Source organism: Centruroides sculpturatus, unplaced genomic scaffold, assembly GCF_000671375.1.
Source record: "Centruroides sculpturatus isolate CEXI.00-Female unplaced genomic scaffold, Cexi_2.0 scaffold3334, whole genome shotgun sequence".
NCBI classification, from domain to species: Eukaryota; Metazoa; Arthropoda; class Arachnida; order Scorpiones; family Buthidae; genus Centruroides; species Centruroides sculpturatus.
This window is the reverse complement of record NW_019387835.1, coordinates 1,244-11,161: the sequence shown is the minus strand read 5'-3', so window position 1 is coordinate 11,161 and position 9,918 is coordinate 1,244. Positions and strand designations below refer to the sequence as shown.

Genomic DNA, 9,918 nt, shown 5'->3' with positions numbered 1-9,918 from the left:
AAAAAGAACAAATTTTTCCAAGTGTGAAAGAGTGTGATAAGAATTCTTTTATGTTTACAAAGAATAAAAACTTGTCTACACTTTAATATTTATAACATTAAGTGAATCGAGTCTACTTTCATAATACTGTCTTACTTAAACAGAAAAGATTTTTTTTACATTTAATTTTCGTGTTGACATAAAGGAAAAGTTCAAAAGTTTTAATCACAGCTTTTCAAAGCTGTACGCTTTTTAAATACTTTGTAATATAATAATCTCATGACTGTACATTGAATAACCTATAAAATCTTTACAATTACTCATTTCGAATTTATTTTTTAAAATATTAGGAAAAATTAATGAGCTTAAAAAAAAAGGTGCCTCGGCATCTCTAGAATTGGCATACTGTTGTAAGATAATCTGAGAATTACAGTCCAACTCGTTCGATGCCCCGTCGNTCTATACGATTAAACGTTGTTATTTATCAGATAAGTTAGGCAAAATGAAATCATTCGGTTAAATAATGAAGTGAATTTGTTGAATATCTTATCAATCTTACGGAATAAAGGTATTTTTAAGCTTTTGTCTTGTGTTAATTAACAGTTATAATTGGTGTTTCACGAGTCATTTGCCAAAATCAATCGACTATTTAGTTAAAGGTGGTATATAGTCTATTTAATAACGCTTCATTAATATTAATATTAAGTAATAATGTTATAATTAAAATTCTTATGTCAGTACCTCTTGGCATTTTTGTTTGTATGAGTTGATATTTCATAATTTAGAATCTAGAAAATTTTAAAATATAATATTAATAACTTTTTTTAGAATTCTATCAAATTCTTGTTGCATCCTCTGCACACTTGGGAAATTTTCTTTATGGCAAACATATTCTTTGTCATGTCTTTTGTTGAGAAAAGTTTTAACAGTTTATTCAGAATAACAGTGACACGACATTGACACGAAAACTATTCTGTCAGTCGTTTGTAGAAGTTTTTACTTTAAACATAACAATACTTTTGAAAAGAAATATTGATGTTTTCGAAATTTCATAAACATCAGCGCTATTTTAAACTTTCTTACTTCACACAATTAAATTTATTTAAAATAAAAATGCATACAAGAATTAAAATAGAAACTGAATAAATAATTTTTAAAAAAATAGATTTTATAAAATATTTTTTAGGATTATAGAAAAAAAAATGTTTAAATAAAATTTGAGAATGATGAATTGTAAGAAAGTTACATAAGGATTACTATACTTTAAAAAGAAAGAAAAGAAAAAAAAAAGAACAAATTTTTCCAAGTGTGAAAGAGTGTGATAAGAATTCTTTTATGTTTACAAAGAATAAAAACTTGTCTACACTTTAATATTTATAACATTAAGTGAATCGAGTCTACTTTCATAATACTGTCTTACTTAAACAGAAAAGATTTTTTTTACATTTAATTTTCGTGTTGACATAAAGGAAAAGTTCAAAAGTTTTAATCACAGCTTTTCAAAGCTGTACGCTTTTTAAATACTTTGTAATATAATAATCTCATGATTGTACATTGAATAACCTATAAAATCTTTACAATTACTCATTTCGAATTTATTTTTTAAAATATTAGGAAAAATTAATGAGCTTAAAAAAAAAGGTGATAAATTGAATATTCGATCATTTAATATTATATTTTAAATGAATATGTTTTGTATTAATTCAAAAATCATCACCAGAATTACTTATTTGTACTGAAATTTGATAGTGTTTAATTGAATAGATTTATCATACGAGCTTACTAATTTTTCGTAATAAATATCTGTAATAGATCAAAAAATTAATTAAAAATAACATTTTTCAATTTAAATTTTATATAAAAAAGAAAATTAAATTATATTATTATATTCTTTCACAATGTGATATATTTTTATAATTAAAATTTGTAAATGTTTATTACTCATTTACATATTTTTGAATGGAAAAAAATTGTTTATTATTAATATCTCTAGTTACTAATTAGACAAATGAGACGATTAGAACTAATTGTTTCTATGATGAAATTAAAAAGTTCATTAGCATAGATAATGTCTGTTCTGGTAGTTTAGATATTTAAAAAAAAAATTTGACGTGTTATCCAAGGGGAGTTTCACTCGAAGTTAATGTACCGTACATGTTATGATTAAAGTTTTCCTATTTAGAGTACTCTTTAGCTACAACCAATCAGAAAATTGACACCAAAATTTGTAAACAGACTATGCAAGAGATGCAGAAAATAATTTTTCAAAAAAAAGAACTTTAGTTCAGAAACTTCCGCTAGAAGATGGTTTACAAAAAATACAGGTTTATGCCTTCGGCAGAGGTTGTTTACTGATGTAAGAAATGTTCAATGTGTGTTCCATTGTTCAGGTGTAAAATTTGAAGGCAATGAACATCTGACCCCAATTGTTCTCTAGTGATGCTTCGCACATGTAGTGCGAAGCATCACTCGAGAGCAGTTCCTTTAAGTCTGCCAAAATTGCAAGATTTCCATGATAAAATCGTATTTCAAAGCATCTATGCCAAAGGGTTCCCTAGCAGAACATTTCAACTAACTATTTTTTGCAAAATTGTTTTCCGCATCCCTTGCATAGTCTGTATACAAATTTGGGGCCAATCCTTTTATTGGTTACAGCTACAGAGTGCTTTCAATAGGAAAATTAATTATGGTCATTCTATATACGTACAATTATACCTGGTAATAAGTATGTTATTAAGCTTAATCACGAATTTTAGTTTTTAATGCATTGACAATTTATTTACTAATATTTCCATTTACTTAAATAACGTATTTTATATGTTACTGTCGTTTTCTTCCTATTAATTTTAAATATATTTATATATATTATCAGGATACGGGATTTTTTAAAAAACAACTTTATAATAAGATAAATATAACGGTTATAATTGATAGATAACGCTTCTCATCTCTTCTTTCATCACATTGTTTCCTTTAACAAAGTCTTATCTACTCATTAATGTTCCTAAAAAATTCCCTGACAATACGTTCTTTAAATTTTTTTATGCGGCATATAAGTGAGTTAAAATTGATATTAGAATAAATATAATTATTTAAAAACAAATTTTCTTATTTTTTAACTTGACAATAAATAAAATAATTAAGATTTTTCTCATCTATTACTCGGTGACTGCATTGGATTATGTTTATAATCCTAATCCTAGGGTCATCCCAAGAACGAGATTTTGGTGCATACGCAGCTGTTTCGACGTAATCCTTTCCTAAGTTATTAAAGTTTAAAACTGTAGAAGAATTTTTTAGAACACATTATATTTAATATAATTTTTAAAAAATTTATTTAAACAAAAGTAGTCTTCTTTAGAAATTTTCTATTGTCATATATCTTGCATTGAAGAAGCTCATTTACAATTGTAGTATCACGTAAAGCAATAACATTGTCGCATGACAATAAGTTAAATAATAGAGAATTTCGTGTAATCGAAGAAAAAAAAAATAGAACTGGTGTATTGAAAGAAGAAAATATTTATTGAAAAGGACGTAATAATAGCTAGATAGTAGTTCCCATGGGTTGACTAGAGACAGGAAAACATAGCAAGTGACAGAATTCCCAAATACAAATCAACTTGGTACTTATCGGTTGTATTTGCTCTCGATTGTTTTACATAAACAATAGAAAACAAATGAAATTGTTCCTGAAGTAGAAGAAAAAATGTATATACGTAAGTAGCGATAGAATTCAATACAGTAAAGGTTTATATTTAAAAAAAAAACATTTAAAAGTAATGACCTGATAATTTCGTTATATCGAAATATAAGTATTAGCTCAATTAAGTTATAATGAACAAGTTAAATTCAACTTCCTCCAAATTGAGAAATCTGATTTCAATTCAATTGAACATATTTAACATAGTTCAATTAGATTAAACAATGCTTATTATGTTAATGAATCTCAATTACTCAAAATCTATAACTAATTTTTTATGTATTTATCATTATATTTCATATTGTATTAATAAATAGTATTATATTTTACAGTGTAATTTTAAACAATCCGAAAGTATCGGGTTTTAACATATATTTTTCTCTTCTGTTCACCATACACATTTCAGTGTTTTCGACACGTCTCTAAAAAAATAAAATACTTACACTTACATAAAAGCAATTCTAAATATGAATTGTAACGTTTTTATTTTTGCCACTTCTTTCTGCACAAATAAAAACATAATTCACTATAAAACAGAAAATTATAACCAGTACCATCGCATTATGTTTTAGACAGGTGTTACTGTATTATATCTATTGATCTAAATAACTAGGAAAGAAGTTACAGGTTTTAAATAAATTTACATTTCTAAATTCTTTCTTCGTCAATATTCAATTGAATTTTACTAAGTTGTGAAATCTTGTCAGAGTAAGTTATAATGAATTAGTTAAACCTGCGACATTTTGAAGTTACGGAAACGGTTATGTAACTATCAATTCTGACATAATCAGATATTGTTACGGGTGTTTTTTGAATAATTTATCTACATTTTTTTGAATTATGTAACATTATTTGATAAAAAAAATCAATTAGGATGAATAATGCCAGTTTAGAAATGTCTATTTTAATTCAGGATTATATTTCGATTACTTAAAAAAAAAAAGCTGCCAACTACTCTTACTCGACTTTCCCAACAGTCGAAAGGAAGGCTAAAAAGTCCAACAATTTCAATTATACTAAGATATAAAAAGAGAAAAAAATATTCATTTCATAATAAATTGTAATAATTACAAGATGGCTCAAATGTCAGTTAACTGATATATATATATATATTTTTTTTTAACATTATTTTATGAATCAATTAGAATCAGCTGCATGTTACAATTCGTACTTCAATCATTTCATTGAAAGCGTTTAATCATGAATAATAATAATATGTAATTATTATTCTGTTATTATAATAATATCATGCTGCGTAAAACATTAATATGATATTGTATTAATTATGTGCAGCTGTTCCAAACCGATTTTAACCGTTCTTAAAAGTATATCTCGAGTAACTAATTTTTAAACCATCCTATTCGGATCTTTATATTTTTAATTTTGAGGATAATAAATAGATTTAGTATTCGTGTGTAAATTAAAATTCTATTTATTTAATCCAATTGAATATATTACAGTTTAAACATAATTTTAAAATAAATTAATACTATTATACAGTCATATACTTCTGAATTTCTCAATAGGTTGTTATTTAAATTCCATTTTATAAATTTCTTGACAGAACTTAATCATCTTAATACAGATATTATTAATCTACATTAAGCTTAATTAGTTTATGCATGCTCAAGAATGAAAAAGACATCAACTAGTGTGACTAGAATAGAAAAATTGAATGCACACGATAAAGAATCCATTAGTTTATCAATATATAAGAAAGACAGGAGCACCCTTGTCGATATCATTTTTTACGTTTTTGATTATCCGAAACATATTAATCTTCTCACGATCTTTCTAAACACTAACTAGACATTGAAAAATAACATTTGATATGATATAAAATAAGGAGAAAAAAAATGTCTAGAATAATATTTACGATGACTGAAACATGTCTTAACGGTTTAGAAAAGTAGACGTTTAAATTTAAATTACTTTTTTAAGTTGAAGTGATGTGACTTGCTAACACAACATTGCTTGAATTGAACGTAGATATTTCTATTTTAATAAATATTTTAATAATATAATCAAAATAATATAATTTTAAAATAAGTTTCATATTTAGGCCTTATTTTTTAAGGATCTTTTACAATTATTTCTACGACAAAAACGCATAAATACAGTAGAGCCTCGATTATCCGACTCAATTGGGGACTGGGGTTGGTCGGATAATTGAAAAGGCGGATAACCGAGGTGTCGGTTAATCGGGGGTCGGATAATCGAGGCTCTACTGTAGTAGGAAAATAACAAAAATAATTACGAAGAACAATATCAAAATGACGTGATTAAATATATTACACGTTAATTCTATGACTATGTAAAATATTTTATAAAATAATATACAATTTAATTATGTTTGATAGTTAAAGTGTGCATCATTTTTCCGGAAAAGAAGTTTGGTATTATGATGATAATAGAGAGGTTGCGGCCGAAGTTTTCATCTGTAAAACGTGAACGTCAAACGTCAAGAGCCGCTTACAAGATAGCGGCGCTCGACGTTCGACGTTCACGTTTGAGAGATGAAAACTTCGGCCGCAACCTCTCTATTTTTGGAATGCATAATGACAAAATAATGTCTAAGAAAAACATTATAGGCCTATCACAATTATAAAACGTTTACTCTTATATAAATTAGTTTATAATTTGCTAATAAATTTACTTTGAAATTTTAGAGTATATATGTAAATACTGTATAAAGAAGAACTCAGTACCAGAATAAGAAACTATGTAATATGATAATACGGAGGCAAGTGCAATAGCAGTTGTTAAAGTCGTAGCAAATTGATCCGATGACCTAGACTCTAGGACATTCATTGCAAATGGTTTCTGTAATCATACAGCCCAGAAACTAGTCGTTATTTAACAAAATCCATTATATTTACATAAAAAATATATTTATATATTTCTTTTTTTTTATTAACAGTTAAATGGTAAATATCATGCAATAATTATTTTCAATTAAACCATAACTAAATATACAGTATTTCAAAAATCAAATATTAATCATATTTACATACCCTTTCCAGTGAAGTTTTACAAAGTGGACACGAAGGTTGATGGTCTAAGCATCTATCTAAACACATTCGACAGAAACTATGACCACATGGAGTAGTTACAGGTTGCCAAAGTATTCTAAATTAATANAAAAAAAATGGAATTGAACTTTTTGTTATAGCTTATTTTTTTCATTAGCAATGATACTACATTATTATACATTTTCTCTTTAGGATTTTATTATTATTGTTTTATTTACTTACTAGTAGCCCGGGACGTCCCCTAGTGGGCATTGTTTACAAATTTCCATTAAGCACGGTTCCTTTGACTTTTTGTTCCTATCAATATGCTGTACAGCTCTGTTAAAGTCCCAATAGTAAGATTAGGTGAAGAGGTGGCGACCCCATCAAACTGTAGCCCTCTGTGCGAACAAAAAAAACAAAGGAACCATACCCCTACTCGCGACCCTTCGCGAGATATAAGCCCCTGAAATAATAAATTCCTATTACAAATATACTGAATTATTTATATTGTNTTCCCAAAAAATATATACGTATTTTGGAAATGTTGAGTCGGATTAGTCTAGAATCGATTAATTTTATGGAAGAAAATCTTTCAAACAGCCGTAGTCCGTAAACTTGAACGTGTCGGGTTGTGATTGGAAGGATTCGTAAGAAAGCGGATTCCTAGAGAATGGAACGTATCTCTATCTTATAGGGGGGTCGACTGTATTGACCAAATAATAATTTATTGCCAAATAAATAATAATAATTCATATTGTTAATTTAAATAAGAATTAAAATTGTTAATTTGAATGTTTGAAATTTGACACACGATAGGGGCGCCTCTAGTGTCCGTTATCAAACGGTTACGGGACGGACGGACGGACGGATACCCATTGAATGGGTTATATATATATAGAAGATAGATTTTTCGATACGGCATTAAGATCAACATTTTAGATATATATTTTTGTATATTTAAAATGTTTCATTCGATTTATAATTGAAAATTTTAATAGAGTTTAGAAAAAAAATCCTTTTAGCTTTTATTTCTTAAAAAATTTCAATAAAAGTACAATCATAAATTTTTCAAAATGGAAAAAATTCTTAGTAGTTATTAAATTGAAAAATAATATTAATATATAATTGCAATTATATTTCTTCTTTTTTATTTTCATATTTTATATCTTTGAAGGACGTTTCTTTCGAAAGTTATCATCCGAGACTTTCTTCCCAATTACAATTTTGTAAAGTATTTTTATTTTTTATTTGCTCTTTTGTTCCTGTTCTTTATCAAAAAATTGAAAGTTATTCAGTTTACTAATAAGACATTAAAGGAAAAATACTTCGTCTTCGAAAACAAAATAACTAAATCAATCTATATCTAGACTAAATGAAGGAAAATATCTGACCATTCCTCTGAGATTATTTTTTTCGTACCTTTCTTCACGATTACAATAACAGAAAAAAATGAGACAGAGAAAGTGCATTTTATATTAGATTATCGAAAAAAAATGTACTTCAACGTTAAAAGATGTTAATAATAAGATTTATTATAGAATAAGACAATTTATATGTCACATTTCATTTCAAAAAAAAATTTCAAAACCCGTTTATTATTTTTTCAAATTTCAGAGAAATTCATTAAATTTTCCAAAAATTTCTTTATGTTTTTGTGATGATTTATAGTATCAAGTATGTAAAATTTTTAATGATTCATTTATATAATTTCGAATATTATTCTTTATGAAGTTTTTAATGAATAAATTGAAAAATTTGCTATGAAGATTTCATTATAATTATATTAATTAATTTAAAAAATATCTATTCATATAATAATATTCAATATAGCTTCGATTAGATTTTATTTTATAATTTAACTTAAAATTATACAAAAAAAAAAATGTTAGTGTAGAATTTTTACTTTGATAATGCAATCTTAATATATACATTCGATATGGGGAAAAATTTTGTAATACAAAGATAATTAAGCAATTAATTTTGCTGGAATATTCTAATTAAATATCTATTCATTTTGTGGTTTTATTTTAAATTTTGGTTTGTCTAATTTCGAATCCATTGGACATTCTTCTCCAGTTCTCTGAAGCTCGAACTGATCTTAAAACCTCCAACGCATTTCCCTACGTCCACATCATTGATAGTAGATTGTCGCATTCTTTCTTTGTCATCTATGATGAATAGTGCTCTAAAGGCGATTCCTTCGGCTTCTTTAATACCCCGTAATCTTTGGCAATTCTACAGTTTTTGTCAGCCAACAAAGGAAAGTACTTGTCCCACTCCACCATGTTCTCGGTCGGTGCATAACTATGCACAATGACTTAAATAACTATCATTAGATCATGCCACTATTTCGCAATTTAAGCATTTAAATTCCTGTATCCTTTCGTTGAAAGTGATAATCTCTGTTAGACAAGTATAAGAGAAATCCATTGGATAGAAGATGAGAACTAAATATTTTCCTTTGTAATTTGACAACTTGATTTCCTTTTCTATGCCATTGATTACTGTAGTGCCACAAAAATCTGGAGCGGATTGATCCGAAACCGTGTAAGTTCTCTTTGTACATCTTCGTGAATCATTTCCGTTTCCCGATTTCATTCCGTTTTCCGTTTCCGTTTCCCGGTTTCCTTTCTTTGAAGCCATTCTTCATTGTTAATTCGTTATTCCAAAATAAAAAAAAAATATATATATATTAATTTATTTTTGTTGATTTTAACAATATTAAATATAACTTATTTCATAATAATTAATAATATTAATGCCTGTATAGCAATAAATTTCAGAAATGATTTTCTATATTTGAATTAAATAAATAAATAAAAACTAAATGGAAAATTTTTTCATCAATTAGTATTCAACTATATTTAATATTTTATAACAGAAACAATAATATACTTAAAGCCATTTTATCTGTTAAAAAAACTTAGCCCATTTTTATCAGTATTAATATCCCATTAACTAGTGAATTATTTGAATTAAATTTTTTAAATTTTAAAATAAAATATTAAAAAAATATATTATAGTAAGAGATTCATCAATACAAATCAGAGAATTAAGAAAGTATGATAAATACCATGATATATTGATAGTTTCCGGATGGATTACAATCTGCCAATGCCTCATCTCCGACGAACATAAGCATTATGTTACAGAAGTGTTAAATGTCTAGCGAATAAAAATTTTCTTTATGTCAAGAGAAGATTATTTATAACTACCGTTAGA

The 9,918-nt window shown here is 26.4% G+C and overlaps 1 pseudogene; it reads right to left on the bottom strand.

Moving 5' to 3' along the window:
• Positions 1–8,599: 8,599 nt before the first annotated feature.
• Positions 8,600–9,402, bottom strand: LOC111616657 (annotated as a pseudogene).
• Positions 9,403–9,918: the final 516 nt, after the last annotated feature.